This window comes from Carassius carassius, chromosome 29 (assembly GCF_963082965.1).
Source record: "Carassius carassius chromosome 29, fCarCar2.1, whole genome shotgun sequence".
NCBI lineage: Eukaryota > Metazoa > Chordata > Actinopteri > Cypriniformes > Cyprinidae > Carassius > Carassius carassius.
This window is the reverse complement of record NC_081783.1, coordinates 7,073,133-7,099,262: the sequence shown is the minus strand read 5'-3', so window position 1 is coordinate 7,099,262 and position 26,130 is coordinate 7,073,133. Positions and strand designations below refer to the sequence as shown.

Genomic DNA, 26,130 nt, shown 5'->3' with positions numbered 1-26,130 from the left:
TTTTTACCTTGCCCCGACCACATGTGGAGTTATGAGATCTCTAGCAAGTGTAAACTCAGCAAGGAGTCTGAAATACGACTGTATGAGTGCAGAGAGCTTTTCTACAGTTACTTCCACTCATTTATTAATGCCTGGAAAAGTGATGTGCTAAAGTGAGAAGCTTAAACTTCTGTGAAAAGTGTGAATATAAAATAGGTAAGGCAAGGCATGTTTATTTATATGTCACATTTCATACACAATGGTATTTCAAAGTGCTTTACATAAAAGAAAGAAATACATGAAAAAAATTATTTAATTATATAAATGGTATATTAATATATACTTGAAAAAAGCAGTATAAACATTAATTTTGTATAGTACTGATACATTTGAATTATTTTCAAATGCAATTATACCCGGGTCACATGATCCTTCAGAAATCATTCTAATATAATTATTTGGTGCTCAAGAAACATTTATTTATTAATGTTTAAAACAAAAGTTGTGCTGCTTAATATTTTTGCAGAAATATTTTTTGTGATAATTATTCTTCTCAGAATTCTTTAACGAAAAGTTCAAAAGAACAAAGTTTTTGATCACTTTCATGAATTCTTATATTTAAATATATATCCAAATATATATTTTTTGCACACATTTTTTTTACTGGCCTCAAAAGTTTGAAGTGTCATTTTTTAGATTATATAGATACGTCACTGGAGCAAGGTTAAAAAAATACCATGAAGCTCAAATTGCAGACTGTACACCAAGACAGTCTACCGCTTGCATCACTTCAAACCATGCAACAAGGTCTGTCCAATATTTGCAACATGTGTGCTTATCTTCATTCAGTGAGAGCTCTGTCGGTCCTGCCTCCCTTTGTTACACCCCCCGTGCTTTGTGCAGAGTCCTGCATTTGGTCTCCCGCCTTTGCTGGGGCCACGAAGAACTCTCCAAGTTTCCATTCATGCTTCTCATTACTGGGGCATGTTGAGGTTTTATGGAGCCTTGTAAACCCTTGAATTACTGCACTTTAAAATAGATTTTGACACTATTATGCGACTCTGCTTATGGTGAAGCCTTTCATTGCTAGACGGAGGACTCATAACGGCAGACGACAAAAGAGCATGACTTGTTAATTATTTTTAACTGCCGGATAAAATGATTATGAACTAGGTAAAAATGCACAAAAGGCCTGTAAGGGGGTGAGACACGTAATGATGTTTTGTCAAGAACACGGCAGTCGTAAACTTCTTCATAATAAAAAAACAAAAAAAAGTAAAAATTAGTTTAGAATCTTTTCATTCTAAAAGTACATGAACTTAGACTTAAGACTTTGAGATTGTGACATAATCTGACAAAACAGTTTGTTAGCTGAGTAAGAGTCTTGTGACTATCTGTCTGTTCATTTCTCCTCCCAGGCTTCTTTGAGACGGGAGCCGTCTGCTGGGCGGCAGAGCGGTCAGAATAGAAGGTGGCAGCCAGTCAAAACACTGCCTGTTATTCCAGCCAGAGCCCAAGTGCCAGTGAAGAGCTTCTTTTCATGCACCCTTAATGTGGTAAAGTGATCTGCTGCACAATAGGGACACTCAAGGAGGCCATCCCCAGCAAACAGGCCAAAACAAACAGCTCCCCTTGGCCTAGCTGCCTCACCCCCGGCCCCCTGAACACATCCCAGCACCTCTCAGGTCTGCTTCAGTGAGCATGCAAACAGAAATACTCTCAAAGATACTGTACACATCCATTCACATGCACACATAGTTACTCGATACGTACACAAATAACATCCACAAACAAATAAAACATGAACACATGCTGCGACAAATAACACGCGTACCACATGCAACCACACATACTCCGCAAAAATATGCCGAGCTCACACCCTCATTTGGGGTATCAAAACAAGCAACAGTTCTGAATCACAATGAAGAAAAATTCTTCATTAAAAGGTGGGTGGAGGGGGGGGGGGTGATTTGAAAAGATAAAAAGTATTTTGGCTTAATCTTTTCTAATGACTGAGCCACTGAATCTCCTATTTGAAATGTTTTATGACATGGTTAGTTAAGGTTATTGACATGCTGACTCCATCAAAATCAGTGATATTTATGAATGAATCATTTATAATTTTGCCTTATAAATATAAATGCAAACCTTTTGAAAAAAATGATTATATTTTAGGAAAGTTCAAAATTTGATTTGACTTTGTGTGGAAGCGCTTTCAGTATTGACCACAGCAAGCATTTATGCAGAGGCCCAGCTGGCTCAGAGACAATTTGGCTGACAATGTCAGAAGAATTAACACTCCCTTTTACAAGCTCAGCCTTAAATTACTTCTCTAGCACTCTGTGCTAGCTTCAGTAAACAAGATGAGATGAATTCAGAAAGAAACTTTACATGCGGCCGCCCCATGTCTGTAATAAGCCTTCTCAACCCAGGCATTTACCACACAACCAAAGATCATGAGAATTATACAAGCACTACAGCCGCTCCTGGAATGGGCCTTTTTCTAGTGTGCAGCATGCGAGAGAGAATGAAAGGCAAATGCTTTTCCCTCTTCTACTCTTTCTTCACCCTTTTCTTCTCCCCTCTCCTCCTCCTTGTCTGTTGAAACATGTGGTCAGCTGTTGTGGTTCCATGTGGTCAGATGATCAAAGGCAGAGCGGGATAGTAATTGTCCCCTGCTGAAGCGCAGCTCGGCCTGGGATCAGGGTCCCAGCAGGTGGGGGGACAGCCATGAGAATGGCCAGAGAAGCCAGAGGAACGTGAGAGGCCCTGCCTGGCAGAAATAAAGACTTCCTAAGGGTTCCTCTCTGACAACAGAGCCGCTTGGGGAGAGTGAAAAATGAAGCTTCCACACATTTAGGATTTTTTTAGAAGGGGGGGAAAGGGGGCCACAATGGGGGGATGGTGAAAATGAACGCGTAAGAACAAGAGATTATAATATTTGATGAAAGGGAAGAAGACTTTGATTGTGCGACTCTCGCCTCAGTTGTTGAATTTTAGCATCCCTGATTTGTGTTTTCTGAAGGAAACAATCATGTCACCTAGTTTCAGTTGTACTGATTATGCAAAATGCTTGTGCAATTGTTGGAAACCCAGCGTACGGGTGTGTCTGTATGAGACGGGCCAGTAAGAAAGAGCGTATGACAGAAAGCACGAGAGAATGAGATACACCGTGACTAAGTCAGTGTTTACCTGAAGACCAAAGGGAGCTGTGAAAGCTCACAAGTCAGCCTACTTCACATATATGTGGGAGCCCACAAAACACTTTTCACTGCTGTCTGTCATTTTGATTGCCCAGCATGACTCCCTCCACCATCAGCAAACCCCCCCCCCCCCCCCCCCCCCACCTCTTCCTCTGGCCAGATGGCTTTTTTTTAACAGTCTGTGTCTTGCACCTCCACTCTCAATCCTTGGAAGAAGCGGGAGGAAAGGGCCAGCGGGGGACATTGGGCTGTGTGGACAAATGGTTTTTGAGGTAGCAGAGCAAATAAAATGGATTAAGGGGAACCTTTTCACAGATACCCACAAACTAGTTTGGCACTTCTTAGCCAAGGCCCTCATAAGTGCAGAGATGAACCAATCTAGAGATGAACCAATCTATGCAGAAATAAGAAATCTTCAGTGAATAGAACTAAACAAACTCTTCCGCCGCACCTGAAATAACAGACACTTCAAAGATAGGGTTTCAGGCTCCACATACATGTATTTTGATGGGTATATTGTAAGAATATGAACAAATTTAAAAAGTTCTGAAGCTCATAGGTGTTCATTTCAAATATAGAGTAGCATGTAAAACCATCAGAGTAGAAGACAAGGCAGTTTGACATCTGCAGAAGACTATCATTGCAACAAAACATATTCATCAAATCCATTCGAACACAGCAGGTATCTTTCTACAACACCACAAAGGCCCTTGGTTCCTTCAAAGTGGAAAACGGACAGGAAACTCTATGATTTCATCATCACAAAAGATTTCTGTTGCAACCCAAACCTGAAGCCAACAGGCCTGCAGACATTAAGGAGGCTACTTGATTGACTGGAAAGGGGTAAATAGACCTGTCAGTCTTCTCACAGTCCCGACAGAAATGCCTGCAGTTTGAGTGATGGAAGATGTCCCTCTTGCACAATCCCATACATTACAAACTCATTCATAGATATTTTGACGCAGGCCTTCTTGTAATATCTGACAATGCTTCAGGGATTAAAGGATCAAGATTCAAGGCTGTGCCTTTTGTCTTTTACAACCAATTCAGAATTTTCTCCAGTCTCTCATGATGGCTGAAGCACTTCAACGGTCATTTTAAAATAGCACAAAATAACCCATTTGATGCTGTTCCAACATCAGCCAAATCAAATGCAAAACAATGACTCCCTATGTACCCGAAACTAAATGTCAGACCAAGAAAGGACTGACATTTGACTTCCTGATGGCTGTCATTATGTCACTAGGCAACATAGCATGAGTGTCCTGTCTGAATAAAAAGAGCTATTGTCAGACTGCAATCAATAAGAGAGCTAGTATTTTTTTTTAAATTTTTTTTTGCAAATAATGCACATGAAACACAAATGGCACATACTAATCAGTCTTTTTGTTTGTTGTGGAATAGCGGGAAAAATCCCTTTTGAGCTGACTGTTTTCAAAAGCCCCTTTGGCAGTCTATCAGGTAGCTATTTATAACAGCCAAAACAAATAATTATAATATTTATAAAGGTTTAAACAGACACACAGGCCAATTTGATAATGTGTCTACATGGATTTAGAATCATATAAAGGGAATTTGTTTGGTTTGTAAAAATAAAACAAAATAACAAACAGAAAGATCAGAACTGAATCTAATGTCACTGGATTAGATCGGTGACATTGGCCCTTCCCTTCACATCAGGTCGCAAGCTCCATGTCACATGACACCAGGGCCCTGACCCCTCTGTGGTGACATGCTACTCTAGGGTCAGTCAGGTCACTCAATTAGCAAAGGAGACAAAGACCTGGGCGTAGAGGAGGCGAGAGACCAACCGTCCCATCCAAAGCAATCCAACCCCTGTGCTCTCTGTCGCCCGTGTGCATCTGCTTGTCTGGCCAAGCCCTCATTTAGCAGTTCACTGACTTGGAGACATGCCCGCTGCTCTTCACGGAGTGTGCAGTGACAGCCAAGAGTCACTAAAGAGCTGAAGAGTGACTCCTGTGCCACATGGTGGAACCGTCGGCGAGATTATGATCTGACGTCGACAAGTCAAAAGTCTGGTCTTGAATTGACTGGCACATACATTAGTGTCAATAAGAGTCTGATGTCAGACAGATTGGCATCGACGGGTGCACATGCTGGGAGGGGAAATAAAGCTGCTCTTTGGTGTAGTAACGGAACATGCAAGGAAATGTATGCAGGCATATGTGTTTATGCAGTATAGCTTACGCTCTTACACAAACATCAAGGCGTTCATTCATGTCTTCGGCATCCCGTGCACACACCCCCTGACACTAGACGCCCACTATTATACAGCCTCTTTTCAATCTTGATTTCCATCTTATAGACACTCATCCAGAGGGAATGATACAGAGGAAGATTTCAGCTGAGAGCATGATTGTAGTCGAAGGCATTTTAGGGGAACCTAATTCTGATGGAGGTGTCTAGAGGTCTCAATCAGAATTTAAACCCTCCTCTTTTTGCAGAGCGATCGGGTATGTACTTAGTATCGTTTTCATCCCACAGCAACAATCACACATATTGCCTGTGTTCTTTGATGATGAAAACAACTTACTGTCAGAATGGATTGTTCCCTGTGCTTCATCTATAGCTCTCATAAATCTAGAATATGTTTGGAAAAGTTGAGCAAACTTGCCCCATTCCAAAAGATGAATTCTTCTTGCAAACTTGCAAGCGCTAAACCACAGTATTTTCAGCACAACAGCTGGCCCTGTCATTTCCATTAGGAAGCAAACCACCACAGCTGCTCTCAACAGCATCTGCTGAGCTGTTAATGAAAATAAACAGCGCCAATTCCCATAAACATCCTCATAAAGTCATCAACTATCTCCGAATTTACAGCACTGAAAAATGCATTAGGCCCTGCCTTGATTTGATAGCACTAAATTTCTCAGCTCATAAATATATTTATATAGCCTATTCACAGAGCGCACCAATTACAAGGCGAGCAGGGAAATTGTCAAACAATGTTTCGACATGTTTAATAACACTGGGGTATGATTTGTCAAGGCAGTGCACCAAACATAGCCACTAATGAGTAGCAATGGAACTCAGAGACTGCCTGGCCAAATCACGGGGCCTTGGAGGACTATTCAACCATTGTCAACAATTTCACTCTCAGTCCTTACGCAAAACGACAGAGACCACCGTTAGTGGATAGCACTTAGCTAATGGCTCCCTTTTGGCAGCCGTAATTACACAATGATTAGCTTAACCCACTTCAAACTTTCACACTTCACCTTGTGTTCCTATAGTCTGCAGTGAGCAGGTCTGGGAACAGCTATGCAGACCGGCCAGAGCCAGACTTGTTTGAAATGGCACTTTTATGTTGTGGATTCTACGTGTGGAGATATATTTAGTAAGTGCTAATCCAATTGAATCCAATGCTTCCTGTCAGACAAGGTGCTGGCAGAGCACATAAACATATCAGTGGACAATGAAACCTCCATTACTGTAATCTAGAGTCTATTGAGGTCCAGACAAAGTGAAAGGTTAGCATGCTTCTGTCAAATGCACATTACTTTAGTATTTGTCTATTGGAGTGATATTGAGGTTTGTCATACACAGAAATGCTAGGAGGTAAGCAATATTTTTAGACTACTGGACTGAAAAATAAGTTAGTAAATTTCAAATACAGTAAAAACAAGTCTGAAACAAACAAAGTTTAAGCATTGAAACATACGCAACTAAGATTATTCAAACTCTGCTCCATTTATATCATCATTACTTTGTCATTACTTTATCATCAAAATTCATAAAACATTTGCATGAATTCAACGTATCTTGAAGGAAGTTAATTAATGAATACATTAATTTATGTCTAAATAAATGTAATAAAAATAGTTTAAAATAATAATAATTTTTAAACAATATTTAAATAAATAAAATTATACTTATATACATTTACAGCACATAAAAAGAATATTTATATGCATATAAATATATATTTATTCACAAAAATAGTTACAAATATGGATGTCAAGGTATTCACATGTCAGATCTGCCAGAGTCAGGGTGCTGTTTATATCTTAAATCTCTACTCTCCTACTCTATCACATCGATGGAGGGAAATTGTCGTCAATTTGAATGTCTGATGAGATGCCGCTGGTGGTCTGCCACTGGAAGTTGAACATATGGGAAGGGAGGGCTTACCGGGTGGAGAGGCTCAGCCGTCTTACTACTTTACAGATAGCCATGCTGCATGCATATGTTGGCAAAAACCACAGGGAACGGGCTGTAAAGCATCCTTCAGTTACAGTCGAAATATGATACTCCAACTTTGGGTACTATGAGTAAAACTAGCTGATAATTGATTAATTGAAAATAATAATAAAAATACCTTTCATATAAAAAAAAAATAGTATGCATGATTTCAAATCACTATGAAAAATTCTGGTCACCATTTTGAACAACTGAAGCATAGCGAGCAATGCAATGCTTTTGTTCCTGGTACTGAGACAAAAATGTAAATGCGAAACATGCTAACAAATGGGAACCCTGATGTCACAGCAAATGAACAGTTTTAGTAACAGCTGATAAAAAAATAATAAAATCAATAATGGCAAAACAAACATAAGAATTAAATGAAGCTTCTCTATCACTGCATTTGGGTGCAGTTGTCAAGTTATTTTGCCCGTAACTTCCCAAGCCAAATCAATAAATATACTCTTGTGTTGGTTTCCACCATCAATCCTCAGCAGAGCTAGAAGAGGGAAGCATGCCTTCCTCTGATCAATATTACAACAGCGAGGTGAAGGGCAGGCACCTGAGACTCCTGCTTTGTAGCCAGATGGGTCTTTATATGTTCTCTAGAGGACTTATTTACCCCAGCCTTCAGCCTAGATGCTCAAGCCACTACATTTCTGGCCTATCCACCTCTTTGCGCATGAAGCCGCATAAGAAGTCTGATTCAAGTAATTTCTCTTTTTTCCAGTCAAGTTAAATGGTGCACCGTGTGTTCTACTGGATGGCAGGAATTGAAACATTTAAAAAGCCAACAGCGATAAGCCAAGCACAGACACCCCGCAGACAGACCACCTCGCCTTGGAGACACTTAAGCGTCTGTGGCTTTGACAGCATTTTCATCACACCCCCTACCCCCCTTCACCATCTGTGAATGTGCCCGGCAACATCAAACCGAGTCTGAGAATCGAAAGCCAGGAGACAAACCCGTCCAGGGTACTATCTTCTGTGAAAAAAAACAATGTCACACTTTGAGCAGAAAAAGACTCGCTTGGTGTCTGTTAATGTGCATCGTGCAGGTAATGTTTTTCTCCTTTTCTCTCATGAGGAGAGGCCAGTGTCGCTGCCATGTGTGCAGTTAGAGGCCGCCCTGGCAGCAAGCACTGCTTGCACTTGCATCAATTACAGCGGATGGGCCTGACAGCTGTAATTACATACCTCAACACTGATTATGTGCGGTCTGTCATGGAGACCAGCAAGGCACCTATTTTCATGCACTCGTTTAAGCAGTCAGTTGTCAGGGCAAAGTGGCAAAGCAGGAACGGCCCTCTACAAGGAGGAGGAAGGGAGGGAAAGTGGCGGGGATGTAGCTTGCGAGGAGTCAAGTAAACCCCCGTCGCATTGGTCTTGGCAAGATCTCCTGCTGCTCAGGGCAGTAATAGCTACTGCATAAAGAGCCCATGTTATTATTGTCACAATAGTGAAGGGCTCATAGGAAATTGGGGTAGACATGCTCATTGATGTTGTTGTCTTCTCTTCGACACAAAGCAAAGACCTGTGCACAACCAATTTAACAGGAAGTTGTCAATAAGACTCAACCTAGTATTTTAGACAGTTTCGAGTGTTAAGTGTCACAATGATACAGATATGGCTACATTAGAGGAGGGAATGAAGGAAAGTAAACCTGGTAGTAAGGGAGAAAAAAAATTACGTCAAGATCACATGCACAGCTGATGCATTGAGCTCACTGAATCGATTCAAGGGAAAATCAAATATGCCATTAATATTTAATTCACTGTCTAAGCAAGTTAAATGCATTGGCGATCACATGATAAAATAGTGAGCTTTTTTTGTTCGCAAACTCAACCTGAAATTAAGACTGGAAATGGAAGCGGCAGTGCTCCAACATGTATCGCAGTTCTGTTTCAGGGAAACAGAGTTTGAATTTTGGCTCGGGTCCTTCCTGATTCCATCCCCCCACCTCTCTCACCTACTTCCTGTCTGCCTTCAGTACCGTTGTGTATATATATATATATATATAAAATTAAAAAAAAAAACAAAAAAAAACATGGTCATATATTGGATTAAATTCAATTACTCTTGAGCACTTTTAAGAGAAAAAAATCCCTGTTCCCTAACCATGCCATCCTCGCCCTTTTCAAACCCCCATCCCATACACCCATATTCCAACCCCCATTGCTCACATAAAAAGCCTGGCCATTCCAGCTGTGAGTTTGGGCAAACAGCCAAAATGTCTGGCAAACAAAATGGAAATCTCTGAAACAAATACATTAACTATGATTTCACAAAGGATTTGGACTATACAGAAAAATGATTTCTTCTACAGATGTGATGCCTATGACTCAGTTTTGAATATTGCCATAATTTGCATAGCTGTCATTGACTGCATTTGCATCTCACAGCCATTATGGTTACACGTAAACATCTTAAACAGTGCTCTTTTATAGGCAAAAAGTCATAAACGGTTTAAAACAAAACCCAGATCTTTGCCCACAACCCCAATTTCATTAGGCAAGTAAACACCCCTTACCAGCTTATTCAGCATGCATGTCATTAGCGTTTTAACATTAAAACTGGAGAAAAACACTTTCAAATAGCTGATTTTTGCCTGCATTTTAAATGCAGTCAATCGTTAATAAAAAAATATATATATTTAATTTTAAAATGAAAGTACAGTATAGTAATCATGAAATCAATCAAAACAACAATTCCCAGATCTTTGGGAATAAAATTTGACCACAATTGTAAGAAAGCTGAAATCAGTCTCATTCATATATAAAATGAAGGTCTCCCACAAAGGCAATTAAATACAATATTTTTTTTTAATAAAGTTCACCTCTAATTACTTTTGTGGGACATCATGAAGAGAGACACCATGTCACAAGCACAAAAACACAATAACAAAACTTGCAGAAGCTGCAGAAGAACATTAAGGTTGGTTAGGCCTACCTGTCCTCCGATATTAACTTGTTAACTCCCTGGTTACAGGACTTCAAAGAGACAACCACTACTGAAAGACAAATGGGAAGAAAACGTGTTAGAACAGTGAAGCCAAAGCCATCTGCATAACTTTGTCTTGTCTAAACATTACATTTCAGGAGGTCTGGGTGTTTACATGACTTGATTTCATCGAGGAGATCTTAAGGTAACATTTTGCTCACATAAGGACAAGTATTTTTGAGTGCTGGTATTTCCTTGTGACTGGTTAAGATGTGTTTTCAATATACTCTATTATGCCATTTCTGAATTTCTGCAAACCATAATAAGCAAATGTCTGCTTATAAAGCTCTCAGTCTTCAGTCAATTCAACAGTGTGAGGTGTGAGTGCTCCCTTTTCAGTGACCTTCAAAAGCTTATTGATTTCTGCGAATACAAAAGTGGCCACTCATACCCTAAACTCTCAACTGCAGCCGCTTTCTCCCTTAAAACCTCCAAAGCTGTAATCACGAAAGTAAAAAAAAAACAGACTGTTTTGCTCCAACAAACAACAAACAAAAAAACACCTAAGTGAGAGTGTGCATCGCTATTTGTCCGAGCACATTGTGAAGATAATGGCATTTAATCAACCCCCAACCAGACTTGTTCCACACACCCGGCCTTACAAAGACCGTCCTCCAATAATAAGCGGTCTAGTCCTTGGCTTCCAGGCCTTTTTCATATTGCCTATCGACATGTTAGATTAAACAAAATTTCACATGTCAATTAAATGAGTGTTGCCCGGGTGATTAGCAGATCTCACTAATTGTCTCCCTCCTCCTCCGCCATAATTTTCCACATGGACGAACAGGAAAGAGGGCTTTGTCCAACAGGGCCTCAATCAAGCATGTCAAAGATGGTTCTTTACATCTTCCTCCACTTCTTCCCATTCTCCTGGGGAGAAGCCGATGAAGAGTGGGATGAGGTGGGGAGGAGTGGAGATGAGATTGGAAAAGGGAGGGATTGGATTCACTTTTCAGCGCGACCCCGTTCAGTTCGGGGCATCCCGCTGACATGGTGCAGTGAGAACGCAAACAGTGGGTCCTGGTCGCCTGACGCACGGCCCCATTCACACACACCCACACGTGCACCCTCACTGATAATTACCCAGCCGGCCCCCAGAGACAAGACGTCCACAAAGACTGGGCCACTAACAGTTTTAGACAAGGGCCAAGGCACTCCCAAGGTCTTCCTCTTCCACATATTATAAATTCTTTCTTCTCTGACATATGTTTGTTTTCCTTGCCTTAATGAACATGTTCTCTGGATCTACCTCACATTTGGTCCGTCACATCAAAGGAGTGTCTGGTTGGCTTTGGTGGATCTAAGAATATGGAAAACAGTTTGTTCTTGCTCTAAAATAGTAGCAAATATATAGGCTAAACTATGCATTTCTGCTGCCCAGTTTCACTCCATCATAAACTTTTAATAACAAACAACAATTACAAACAAGATTGCTTCCTTTAATTCTAATGCTTAAAAAAATGTCTGCCATCCCATTTATCCCAAGGGATTGTTAAGACAAAAAGGTGATCTTTTTCCTTGTTAAGGAAAGATTGTGATCAAGATTTACTCAAATTCATGCTGTTCATGCAGAACACAAAAGAAGATAATTTAAAGACTGCTGTGGTTCAAACAACACTGGATCCCACTGACATTCACAGTAAGGAAAAAAAAAATTTTTTATCTTCTTTTTTTGTTTTCCACAGAAGAAATAAATTCATACAAGTTTGGACCAAAATGAGGGTGAACTACCCATTTTAATGTGCCTGAGCAACACTGAACCAAAACCAATTCCATCAGTTTGTGGCAGACAGTGGGAGTGCTGTGAAGGAAAACCTGTCTGAAAACAGTAAGTGTTTTTTTAATTACATGTGGGAATGCAAATAGTGCATACACTACACCTTTAAACATTTATTTTATTATTATTATTTAAGCAGAACAAGTGAATTTTATAGTAAACAACATAAACATGCAAGGACAAATCAAGTAAACCTGAAATACCACGTAAAAATCCATCAGTATTTGTTTGTGTACAAATATATATTTTTTTACCTTAAAACGCTTCTATAGTACAGTTGTCCTTCAGTCACAAAAGACAGTTTTAATAACAGTGTTGGGGAAAGTTACTTTTAAAAGTAACGCATCACAATATTGTTTTACTCTAAAAAAGTAACTTATGTTACTTTTTATGGAAGATAATGCGTTACGTTACTTTTTAAATCTGGCCAGGACTTGCTTGCTTTTTTGATGAAGGATATTTGTGTTATATAACATATTTAATAATTGCAGGTTTGCGTCATATTCTGAGTTTGCATTTCCCTGTTTTTATCCATTTCGAGGAATACTAAATCTGCATTTTTGTGAGTGAGATGAGTAAATGCAAGTTCACATTTAGTCTAGAACTACAGTAACATCATGTTAACATGGCACACACAACGCCTCTGCACTTTCTCCCGATTTCTCTCAACATGAGGACAGGAGACCTGGCATTAAATAAATGGGAAAACAAAGTAACTTGCGCTTTATACTTTTTAAAAATGTAAAACCCGTCCTTTCTTTTCAATTAAAACTGCGTTACTTTAGTTACTTGAAAAAGTAATCTGATTATGTGACTCGCATTACTTTTAATGCATTACTCCCAACACTGTGTTAAACCCAACCTGACTCAAGTTTTCCCAATTTTACTGAAGTGATCACACTCTCTTTGCTTCATTCTCTCCTCTAAGTGAATAAGGATTCTGGTCAAAGAGGACATAGACCTGTTTGCACTGCACTTTCTCAAGTGTACATAATCGAAATTGTGTGCCATTGAGTCCAAATTTGCTGGAAGTTTCATTTAAAAGAAGTACAAAGAATTGGCTGCATGGTCTACTTTTTGTGCTGAGGCAGCAGACCATAGGACTAATAATAGATGAAGGGAATCTCACGTCTGTGTCTACCTCACACACTGAACGGCGGCGGGAGAAACATGATGGGCATGAGTGTGACATTCATCCGTACTCTAAATTCATTCACTCAAAAATCACGCTCACTCTCCCTCCTTCTTTTACACACTGCATTTTCCCAGAGGCCTGCATTATGTATGTGTAAATGTGTGTGTGTAGGTAGTGAGTGCCAGGCTGTGTCACATGTAAGTGCTCATGCATAAATGTGTGTGTGTGTATGAGTACAAAAGAAGCAGTCGACACAGACAGTATCTTGAACAAATCTCAGTGGAGAGTTAAAAGACCGTTTCTGAATCTGATTATACCAATGAATTCTCTTCTCCACACATTACTTTCCACATGAACACATAAAATGAAAATGTGACACCTACTACTACATTTGTCCTAAAAATGCCATAGTATACCATTAGTGTTAGTGCCCTTAAATTAAATTAAACAGTTTTTACAATTTCAACCTGTAAAATTAGTGATTAGTCATTTGATTTCTTGTAGATACAATCAAATCAAATAAAATAAAACCATCCATTTAATTTTGATTAATTGTTTTACTTATTAATTTTGTTAAGTAGTCAAGACATCTGGTAGAGCTATTATTTGATTATATGCATAATTTCTTGAGAAACTTTCTTTAACATTTAAAAGGATACTATGGCAAAGTTATCGCTTTCCTTATTCAAACTGATGTTTTTTTTCCAAGAATATAGGGTTGACCTGAAGAATGAAAGCTATATCATATACTTGGAGAATTATAAGCTATATCACCTTTTATCAGCAGTAGGGGTGTGACAATACACATAGCTCACGAGATGAGACAAAATACAGATACTTGGTTCAGTAGAACAAGACAATATTTTAATACTATTTTTAAGAAATTTTCAATGAGAAAATATTTGTCTTTTAATTACAAAAAGTAAAACAATGCAGTTGTATTTTGAAATATTTTAACTAATTTAGGGCTGTAACTAATTATTATATTGGTAATCAAGTAATCTACTGATTATTTTGTGAATTGAGTAATCTGATATTTTTTTAGCAACACAAATAGACCTAAGTGAAAACCAGGCTTTAGTATGACTATTTATATATAAACTGCCGATGAGACAATAATAATTGGCTCAAATAAAATATCAAAACCAAGTAATTACATGGTTTTATTGAACAACACTATTAAAATAAATAATGCAATATGCCTATACATAATATGAACATAACCAACTTAAGTACATTATGTATTTTAACAAATACAAGCAAAGGACAACAATGGCCTGGTGATGTTTCACCTTACAGTGTGATTAAACAATGTAATATTTGGCCACATGCAAACTCAGAAACTTTTATATTGAAATTGCGATGTACAATAAATGGCATATTTAGAAACAGGTTGAAGTATTCTCCTGTGTTGGCAAAGGTTTAAAAAATGATTTATGTTACAAATCTAGTGAGATAATGCACACTGTTTTCCCAGATGAACATTAAGCAATTCAAATTCACAGCATATGCAGAGGAAGAGTTTAGCCCCTTTCACACATACAGTCTTCACTGTTAAATTACGGTAAGTTACCATTAAAAGATCATGTGTGAACAGGACCTTTTCAAAAATCCCAGTAAATTTGCTTTGCCTATCATATCGTTCTTATGGAGATGACATGATTACTCTGAGCTGTTTACAAAGCTCCGCTGCTTTTTTAATTAGTTTTCTTATATAAATATGCGTTAGATGGACATCTTTGACCATTTGGCCTCACAGCTTTTTCAATGTGTCACACTTCTCCATTAATCAGGGCTGCAGCTCTGCAATTGGATACTATTATGCACGTCTCGTATTTATGAGAGCAAAACATTCTGATTGTCTAGTAATGTTAGTTTGGTTGAGACCATTGGTAGGCGAACTCATGAACTCGAAAGTGATAAACAAGTTTTTTTGAAATGTAGGATTATTATATTTATTTTTCCTCAGACAAACGCACCGGAGAACTGGCACAGTGCCAGAGAAATTTAAGCCCTGCAGACAAGAGGGGGACGTCATTGGGTGGGGATTTGTGTGTGTGGGGGAGGGGGGGTTTCTATGGCAACACTGAAGTTCAAGTCCCACCGTGTACTGGAGGAAGTAGCAGAGCTCTGAGGAGTTCCATCCATACAGCACGGGTAGACCCTTTGTTGGGGTAGACTGCTTGAGACATGTTTTGCTGGCTCAGGAGGACTGGCCATGTAATATTAAATAAATCATGGACACCGCTACTTTGTCACAATTTGTAAGGGTCCTTGTATTTAAGGATGGCTGCTTTCACAGTGGAGTTAATTAAGGTACAGTTTAACAGAAATGGCTGAGGACAGAACTTAATAGATGGCCTTGAGGGTCAGAGAGCCACCTTAAGCTTTGCAATCTGAACTGCAAGTCTATAAGTCTATAACTTAACAGGGAAGCCATTCAGTGTTCTGCCCCAATATATATCAAAGCAAACTTAGAAAATAGAAAGAAATGTTATAGTCTGTTGAATGTTATAGTCTATAATCTATAGATGTTATGACTAAGAGACTTGAGAATAGATTCCATCAATACAGCAGATCAATACGGACTCTTACCTTTCTCAAACTCTGACACACTTGATATGTCATGTGCAGGCAAGTGCAGTGAGTCACACTCAAAAGATAACATAAAAAGAAAGTCAGCTTTCAACATCTGACAATGATTGTAAATGATATGCCTCTTCAACAATAGGAAAAGTCTACTCCCCTTAGAATACCACTCATGAATGGAATCAGAATCTAAATTCCATCAAAGACAAACACCCCATGCCACCTGTGACAAAGACTATAACAAGGTCAAAATGTAAATCTTTTTTTAAAAAATTCTGTTTATCCTTCCAAAGGCAAACATTCTTAAGGCAGACATCAGAGCACTTCCTGAATCAATGGCTTCTCGTCTATATTCAAAGAATAAGGAGTGTGTCCAGGGGCTAAATTAATATTTTGGAGACCAATATAGTATATACACACTATAACAAAACATACTGAGTGGACTTTATACAGTTTTACAGTAACATTTTATTTTTGATTGTTAATTATATGTTTGAACATTTTTCTTTTAAAAGAAAACAAAATTATATTATATTATATTATATATATATAATATAATATATAATACAATATAATATAATATAATATCAAGACTTATTTGGTGAGCTTAAGTAATATTTTATATAAAAATAAAATGTACAGCTGTTATGTATGTAGCCTTTTTATGTATGTATTTGTGTGTATTTATTTATTCATTCGTTTAATTAATTAATTTATTCATTTTTTTATTGATCATTTACATTTAGCCTTTTTTAATAAAATAAAGTAACAAATATTTAAAAGTATTAAAGCCTTTTTAAAATAAACATTTTTACAGCGTATTTAATTAACTCCATATCCAAATGTTTAGGCCCAATTTAACCCCTGATTGTACCATGAAATAAATATGCTATGCCAAAAGAACCACAAAGGCTACTAAATACATTTCAGAAAACAAAATATTTTGGTACAACAGGAATTTTTGTTTCATTTACAATCATTTAAAAGAAAGGACTTTCTTTCTTAGAAACTCTAAGAAGAGCAAGGTCTTGTAAGTGACTGGGTCCCAGTCTAAAATGGTTAGGGGCCCAGTCTATGCCCTTGTCTTGTCTCTGGGGGCTGATTAGGTAATCACCACTGAGAGATGTCTTATTAGAAGCTCTCATCACTATTAAACAACCACTGCTTTGTTTGATTCAACATGAACACAGGTCAGGAGATATCAGGTGTGAATTATGAGAGGCTAAAAGGACAGATTGGAAATGAAAACTGTATTGCAGCTGTCAAGGGTCTGCAGCTGGCCTTGTCACTACAGCTCTTAACGACCGTACATAATCAGTTTTGGGTCACATGATGAAGAACACACAAATAACACTCAAAGCCCATCCAGTCAGAGCCAGCATCCAATGCTGTAAGTCTTCATGATGTGGTGTGCCTTACTTGTTAAGCCGTGATTTATAAATGCAATCACAACACTGCTTGACACAAACAGACATTATAGGCTCTGGTTACACCTAGTATTAACATCAGCCTCAGTTGATTTGTTCACAGCGGACAACTACATTTACATTTAATCGTTTAGCATTTAGCAACTGAGACATATTACTGTTTACGGCAGGTATTTACACTCCCAGGACAAAAAAAAGTACAAAAGCTGTCACTGAGATGGTCAAAGGACACGAATACCTGTATGTACTATTTAGATACTAATAAGTACAATTTAGAGTGATGGTTCACCCAAATATGAAAATTTTGTCATCATTCACTGACCCTCAGGTTGTTCCAAACCTGTATGAATTTTTTGAGTTTGCAAGAAGATAAATGAAGTGTGTTGTTAACCAAACAGTTACTGGTCGCTACTCTTGCCCATATGGGGGAAAAAAATATCATAAGTCAATGGCTACCAGCAACTGTTACCAAAATGACCAAGTAGAATCAGAAGAAAGAAATTCATATAGGCCTAAGTTTGGAACAACATGAACGTAATACTTTTAAGTACTGATTTGTAGGGGACCGGCACAGCAGCTTTTTTTCCCAAGAGTGTACATGTGTCTCATATGTGACCTCCTGTTGGATCATATTTCAAAGGGAGGGTCTCTGAATTCAAAACTACATTAAAGAATTATACATCAGTGTATCATCATGTTCAATTGTTTTAAAAAGGATAGTTCATTCCAAAATTAAAATTGCATCAATATTTACTCACCCTCATGTTGTTTCAAACATGTATGAAAAAAAAAGTCAATAGAATGAAAATCAGTATGATTTAATGCGGTTTTGGACATTTAGACTTTATAGGAACAAAACATTTGAACCATTCTTTATCTTTGGTTTGGAATGACGTGAAGGTGAGAAATCACAGAATTTTCATTTTTTTTGCGTGAATTATTCCTAAAACCCTTTAACTAAGGGTTCATTTTCAGTAATGAGTAGAAAGTGAGAAGACTGGCTTTGACTGCTGTGATTTAAAGAGCTTCACAGAAGAGCTTTGTCTTCAGGTGTTATGACTGTGTAAGAATACAAGTTTTCAAGTTCATCCTGGCTAACCTGACTACCTGTCCTCAAAGTATGAAGCTAGTCCTGATGCAGTCAAACTAAGACAGCAAAGCAGCAGTTTATATTGCAAGTGCACCATAATAATCTGAGGATTGGAGAAGGAGAACCAACTGACTTTGTTGGCTTGCAGCTGTAAAGCAATGTCAGACTCAAGTTTCCCTGACCATGAGAAACAGCCCCAAATGCACCCATCCATGGCGCCCCCCCCCCCCCCCCACTGCCTGCTGCTCCCTGGGGGGATCACCACCTCCTGACCTCCTCTACTGAAGGGTCAAAGGGAATTTAACAGAAGGCTCCCACATTCCTCCAAGGTGATAATTGCTGTTGCTCTCTACAGGGGGCCATCAGGCAGTGGGTAAACAGGAGGAGCTTAAAAAACTCACCTACTCCCCTCCCCTCACACAGCATCCCGTGCATGACACACATGAATTATGGCATCAGCCGACAGTGTGTCGACAGCGACACCAGCGCAGCGTATGTTTTTTACAGCCCTCGCAAGTGTGCAGCTGTTAGCCTCAGTGTAAACAGCAGACCCACTTCACACCTTCAGTCAGACGTCTCCGAGCACCTCCTATGCTAATAAGATTTATTGAAAATTTTTAAACTGAACCCATAATAAAACAAAACATCATGGCGGCTTAATTAGTCCTCTTCATCATCTATACCCCCCACTCTGTTGTCTCTTAAGGAGAAGGCCTTGGAGGGAACTGATGGATGGACTGTGTCAGGGATGAGACCTCCCTCATTAATTTAGGACTGAGGCACTGATCCTCTCATGTGGACATGAGCCACGATAATGCGCAACTAAGATCTAAAATTAACTTTCTGCCACACCTGCCAATGAGAGGTGAATAAAGATACTTTATCCATTGCAGATATTTCCAACTGGCCATTAAAAGTATGTATGTATTGTTATTATTTTTAAAATGCATTGTCATCCCTATAAATAAGGGTAAAACAAATGTTCCCACAACTTCACATTACTCTAAGCACCAAAAAAACTGCAAGTACAAAAGAACTGATATTAAAATTCTAGCTGACCAATAAGCAATACCTATTTTAATGATAATGCCTGATATTAAAATTCTTTATTATTTTGTGCAAACTAAAATTAAAACAATAAAATAAACCTTTAAATGTTTCAAGTGAATTTAGGCAACATCACAATGTTATATTATACAGTTCGACATTATAAAATACAGTATAAATATTGGATCTTCATTTTGAGATTTGCTGAAGATTATACTGAACATTTATTACATTTATTACTGTTATTTAATTATTGGTGCTTTTAAACTTTCAGTGAGAGTTAGAGGAGAGCAGATGTAATGTTAATGTAAAAATAGGCAAAATAATCAAAAACAAGTTAAATACCTAATACTGACTATTTTTTTTAAAACATCTGTTAATTTCAGCCAATATAAAACATAGTGACTCTTAACTTGAACAAAAAATCATCATATTTCTAGCAATGCAACATGATTCCCCATTAAGAAGAAATATTTGCTGCTGCTTGCTGCAATGATTATGATGAATATCCATAGCCAAATACTTCTCTAGCCTTGATAAAAAAAAGCCCATTACTCAGACAAAAGTCTTTGTGAATTTTATATGTATTAATATTTACTAATTAAAACACCTGATTCAACTCAACTGCTTGTTAGTGTGTTAAATATGGAGACATAAAACATTCTCGGAAGTGGTCCCGAGGACTGGAGTTGGGAAGCAATGACTTTGGGATGACATGTAAAGGGTTTCTCCACTCCAAAATGAAAATTGTCATTAATCACTATCCCCCATGTCGTTCCAAACCCCTAAAAGCTTTGTTCATCTTCAAAACACAATGTAGCTTTTAAGGGTTTGGAACGACATGGGGGTAAGTGATTAATGACAATTTTCTTTTTGGAGTGGAGTATACCTTTAAGACCAGCTTTTTCAACACAACTTAAAGTGTCACATGAAAACTATATGATTTCTAAACTTCCTAGCATCATTTTAACTACATACCAATTACAAATTTTCAACAAAAACATTCTGAGAACCAGTATCCAACAATTCCTCCAGTACAGCATCCGATATCCCATAAACGATTATAGACCGCAAAATCTGGTTAAAAACAGCCTGTCTTTGGTGTTTGGTTAAGGCTATTACTTTTAAGGGGAAAGGAAGACATTTTCTTGTCTGCTCGACATTTCCTGGCCTGTGCCCACATGTGGTTTCCCCGAGCCACACAGTGAGGCTTTGGGGGTAATAAAAGCAGAGGTGGTGATTAAGGAGCAGGAATAATGGCCTCCACAAAACCTGGAATGCGTTTAACTGCCACGCCAACCCGGGAATCATTCAGGGCCCAGCTCCATTAATATCTGCCATTATTCAGCTTTTCCAGGGCAGATGCATTTTTGACTTATTAGGCTCTGCAAAATACGGTCATTAGCTTGGCGGGATTACAAAACCCTAACAGGGCATAAAAACAAAGAGAAGTGCATAATCTCTGGAACCATATAGGAAAGTGTCAATGTATTGTGTGGCAAAATCATACGAGTAAAAAAAAAATGTAAGTAATCATGAAAGGCCACTTCTAACCTATAACCAAACCAACCCTAAACTTGCCTTCAATGAAGTGTTAGCAGATCATACAAAAATCTACGAGTGAGATTGTATTAATCCATTCAAATTCATCAACTCACCAAACTGTGAAAGAGTTATGAACACGAATAAGAGTGTGTTGGTTTCAACTGATGAACACGTAATATTGTCCATCAAGGCAAGACAAGCCATTCACAGGTTGTCTAGTGCCTACTAATTTTTTTCAAGCCGTGCTTCCGTTATGCTTTGCTAACCTGCCTACTGATTTAACCTTGTTGAATTTTGTGAGTCCTCTATAAATCCTGGATTAGGGAGGACAAATGTCACAGAGACTCTCACTCAAAGACATCCTCCATGTGACTGTGTGCTCAGCACACCCAATCCCCATCACTTTCCTCATTACATGCACTTCATGGCTCCTTAAGGCTCCAGGTTTTATCTGGGATTTCACATTTCTCCTTTCGCACTTGATATCCTCAGCCCAGTAACTTGCAATCAGGACCTGGCTCAGGGATCCAGAGCTGCAGAGCGGCACCTTGATTTCTGCAAAGTACCAATGGTAGAGTTAAGCCCTGATAATTGCAGGTCAAAAATACACTTCTGGCCTCCACCCACACAACACACTGACCTGAGCTAATGGTTAGAGTGTGGGAGAAAGGACGAGGGTTTGCATTTTATCTGCTTGTTCAGTTGTTCTACAATGTGCCAGGGTAAAGGGGTCTGTGTGTGTTTTGGATGTCTGTTGAGTATGTGTCTAATTGAGAGGTAAGCAAAAAAAGTTTTGTGCCTTTAGAAAGTTTCCAATAAATATCCTGCTCTTAATTTTAAACACCTGCCCATAAACCTCTGAGGAATGCTAAATAAAACCAAAGCTTTCAGAGAAAGCCTTCTGTCTGGCTCTCACACCAAGACAGCAGGATTTGTAATGGCTGTAACTAAGATTAAGCAGTTCAGGCTGGACCGGAAGTGCAAAAAAAAAGGTCAATGCACTGGTACATGCTTCACAATAGAGATGTGCTCAAGTAATCAACTATTTGACTACTTGTCTGCACTAACAAGTCAACTGGTAAGGTCCTGTCCCAAATGATGCTCTAAGACACTGTGTCCACATTTTGGTGATGCACAAAAATGATGGCTTAGGTCGGCTTGTGAACACAAAACGCAGGTGCTCACAAAGGGACACTATGGTTTCGTGGACATACACACACCAGCCATTGTAGGTACATAAGTCCTCAATTTGGAATGAGGCCTAAAAGCAATCTTCAAAATGTTTCTCTTAAATTAAAAATCTAAACCTGGCTTCCTGTCATCTCTATACTGTTCTGTCCAAAAATATTAAACTTATTAAATATGAAACTGTATATCTTTATATTTATATATTTGATATTATATATAAATATATTTAATATAAATATCGAACATATTGTTCTTAAATATATACATGCATGTGTGTATTTCCATACATAATAAATAGTACACACACGTTATGTAAACAAAAGCTTATTTTGGATGCGATTATTATTATGTATTATTTACCATATAAATATATATATAAATGCAAAAAATGTATATATTCACATTAAACATTGTATAATATAAGCATATATTTAAAAAATATGCACTCACACATATGCGTGTATGTATACATACTGTATATATGTATGTATACATATATATGCACATGGTATATCGTATAAGCATATAACATAACACAAAATACATTAATAATTTAAAAATAATTCAATAAGATGCATTTAACTTATGCATGTTTTTTCATAAGAATAATCAATAAAAATAATAATAAATAAATAAACTGTACTGTACATATAAGTATAAATTGCAACTATATATATATATATATATATATATGTATGTATGTATGTATGTAGTATACACATGCATTTTAAAGCATGTAAATATGTAAACATACACACACAAAGAATAAAGAAAATAATAATAATAATAATAATAATAATGTGCACATGTTGTAAGCACCTAAACAAGAGGAAAAAAATAAAGTAACCGCATCAATCAGGCTTTCTTTGTGTCCACATTCAATCACAAATCACACAGCAGACCTTGTGCACAGCAAAATAGGGCAGGAAAAGGGTCTTGAACTTGCTTTCAATTTTGACCCCCAGGAGGGGGGCGAGGGGTAACCTAGGGGCCGGAGACAGTTCTAATAGACTGCAGCTCTGGTTTCGATTGCCCAAACTCCTGACGCCTTCCGCTGCTGCACCTGTCAGCCGTCAATAGACCCCCTGCCCGCACCCTTTCAGCATGGTGAATATATGGCCATGATGAACGCCCCAACCCAGCTAATTACTGAGACCTCAAAGGCCTAGATCTGCTGCATCCACCACTACAACACCAAACCAGCCTGCTCTGACCTATGCATCTTATATACACCCTCACACACACACATGCGCGTGAACGAACTTATACATGTGGGACACTCGTGAGGAGCACGGCTGATGGAAGCACTATTGCGTGGCAGGAGATTAACAGAGCTGTCTACACGCAAGCATGAATAATACAGTTATCACTCCAGACAGACAGGCAACACAGACAGCAGGTTTAAACTGCAGCTCAGTGCTGAAGCCCTGGCAGGACACTGCATCAGATACACACTCTCTGCAAGAGATGATGTGCATGAAGCATCTGTAAAAAAAAAAAAAAAAATCAAGATTAGGGGAGACTGGGGCTAGTTGTCACATGCCTGTCTCAGTGAATATAGTATATGGAGTCAATGTTTCATTACACAAATGTTCCTACACAAAAAGTGGTAGTTTTAAAAGATGAATTCAATTGCCAATTTTTTTGTGAAATGGAATCGGCAAACAATAATTTCAAAATCATATTTTTGCAATCGTTCTTTTGTGAAACCATTAAGCACAAAATAAAAAAATAAATGTTGGGTGGGGACAATCAGAGCTTGCGGGGACGAGTTTAAGCTGACTATGATTGGTCCAGCACAAGCCACCAGAAAGAAGTCTGTCATTTCACTACAAGTTTATCACAATTTGATTGACAATTATAAAGGCAAAAATAAAGCAAAATAAAACATATGGACAGATTAATTGATCATAATATATCTATAACATGGGTTTGGAAAATAGACATGAGGATTTTTTTTTTTTACACACTTGGGCCTTAATAAATAACTGGGTCACTTTGTCACATGCTTTTGTATAAAACATAAATTAAAACTTATGTTTATTTCAATTAATAGTTTATTATTTTTAGTATGTAACTTAAATTATGTATTTTGCATTTCACAATTGTTTCACCATTTATTTATTTTTTTTTGGGGGGGGGGGCTATATTAGGTTTTTATGTCATATTGTTATTATGCAAACCCCATATACTGTGACAACATGCCTCTCCACAGCGACAAAAGGTCTGCAAATTATGGGGGGGGGGGTTATTAAATTATATTTAAAAAATGACAAATTATTCAATTATAAATTATTATTAAGATGATGGATGGATGGACAGAGACATTTATTAAAGTATAAAGTAGCCTATGTTGTACAAAAATGACCCTGAGTAAAAATTACCATACCATAATTTTAACCATAATCTGTGACACTACATACTTATATTAACTCGATGTTCACATCTAATAGAAATTAGGTTTACACAAAGAAACATTACGTTGTACCAATGCTTGCGTAATGCACAATATGTAGCGCAAAACATAGCCAATGATCGTCATGTATGCAGTCATGCATGAAGCATGATTTTAAAATGTGTACACCAGCGGGACAAAATTGTCAAAGGCACGTTCCAGACCGACGTGTAATCCCAACAACAACATGAAACACATGACCACGTACGCCTTGGCACCTGATTCGCTCTCATCACAGTGATGCAGGAGCTCAAACATGGATGCTCCTCGTTAACACTTCACAGCGCGGATCGTTGCAGGTGCATCTTCGCATTATCTCGCTACATAAAGTGGGCTCCCATTAAAATGTGCTGTACACAATCAAACCCACATATAACGACGTTTCCATCAACTGTCAAAACTCAAGCATTCACTGTATGTGGTGTTTGTCTCCTCTCTCTGCCCCAGACAGCAGCTGCACCTGCGACAGCACACCGGCTCTGTTCCAACACAATTCCCCAACATGAACGCATATATTTAGTTGAAGACAATGTTACAGGACTACATATGCCCAGACTACAGAGTGCGACATGTTATCTGTGCCATTGCTGCGTACCGGCGTCCCAGTGAAAGTGTGTCGTCTGCGCTGAACCTGCAGAGGATGAAAGTGATGGTTGAGAAGCGCTCACTCAGCTCAGGTCCTCAGCATCCACTTTCCAAAACTATAGAAACCTGTTTCGAAGCAATCAGTAGGCTACAGAGCAAGTTCAGGGCGTCCCATAGTCACTGTCCGCCCTGCGACATATTTTTAGTTTTGACCCGTTGATGTCATTTCCTGTGTGAGTGCCACATACCATGAGTCGTTTCAAAACCACTAATTGGGAGCAATTTTCCGCTCGCTTGACCGCGCTGGTCTATAGGGCCAAGCGATCGGTTATTTCAAAGAAATTCTTCAACAAATCTGTCGGGTTTAGTGTTTTAGAAAAATTTAGTGATATTCAACATCCCGCATGATTCGTGCGTCCGCCGACTGTGGCGCATTTACTTGTATATAATCGCAGAATGATTCAATCGCACTTTATCGAGTCAAATGCGTTTACAGGAAATGTTTTCTGTAAGTGACATCTATTAAACTGCCCTAAAGGCCTTTCTTAAATATTCTTCTAGAAAGTTTGTTGACAAAAACATGGTGCAATTTTAATCTGTAGCCAACAAAAATCCAATGAATATGTATATGCGATTACAGATTTCATTTAAACGCCTGAACGCCTTGTTTTTGGTATTTATTTATTCTATTTATTTAAACTTTTATGCTTTATTACCATAGTTGTCTGCTGCAAATTAAAGAAGTTGTTTAAATTGTCAATTACACAGAGGGCTGTTAAACATTCATGTTTGTTTAAAATATTATAATGCACCCCAATTTCATTTAATTTCAAATGGTAAACATGTAATATTTTAATGAAAATAAAAATGATTAATTTAATTGAAATAAAACACCACATTAACTACA

At 38.2% G+C, this 26,130-nt stretch overlaps 2 long non-coding RNA genes across 3 annotated transcripts in view; both read right to left on the bottom strand.

Moving 5' to 3' along the window:
- The window catches only part of LOC132109516 (uncharacterized), a 52,168-nt gene extending 41,778 nt beyond the window's left edge, over nucleotides 1-10,390 (bottom strand). The window contains exon 1 of the long non-coding RNA XR_009424509.1: nucleotides 10,335-10,390. This is a non-coding gene — a long non-coding RNA (uncharacterized LOC132109516). The remainder of the gene's footprint in view (nucleotides 1-10,334) is intronic.
- A 9,894-nt stretch (nucleotides 10,391-20,284) lies between these two features.
- Nucleotides 20,285-25,668, bottom strand: LOC132109513 (uncharacterized). 2 transcript variants are annotated; one of them, XR_009424508.1, is made up of 4 exons: nucleotides 25,234-25,668; nucleotides 25,005-25,117; nucleotides 21,636-21,761; nucleotides 20,285-21,550 (listed from the first exon to the last, which is right to left on the bottom strand). It is a non-coding gene; the product is annotated as an uncharacterized LOC132109513 (long non-coding RNA). The 2 variants fall into 2 exon arrangements; XR_009424507.1 differs by having other exon boundaries at nucleotides 25,009-25,117.
- Nucleotides 25,669-26,130: the final 462 nt, after the last annotated feature.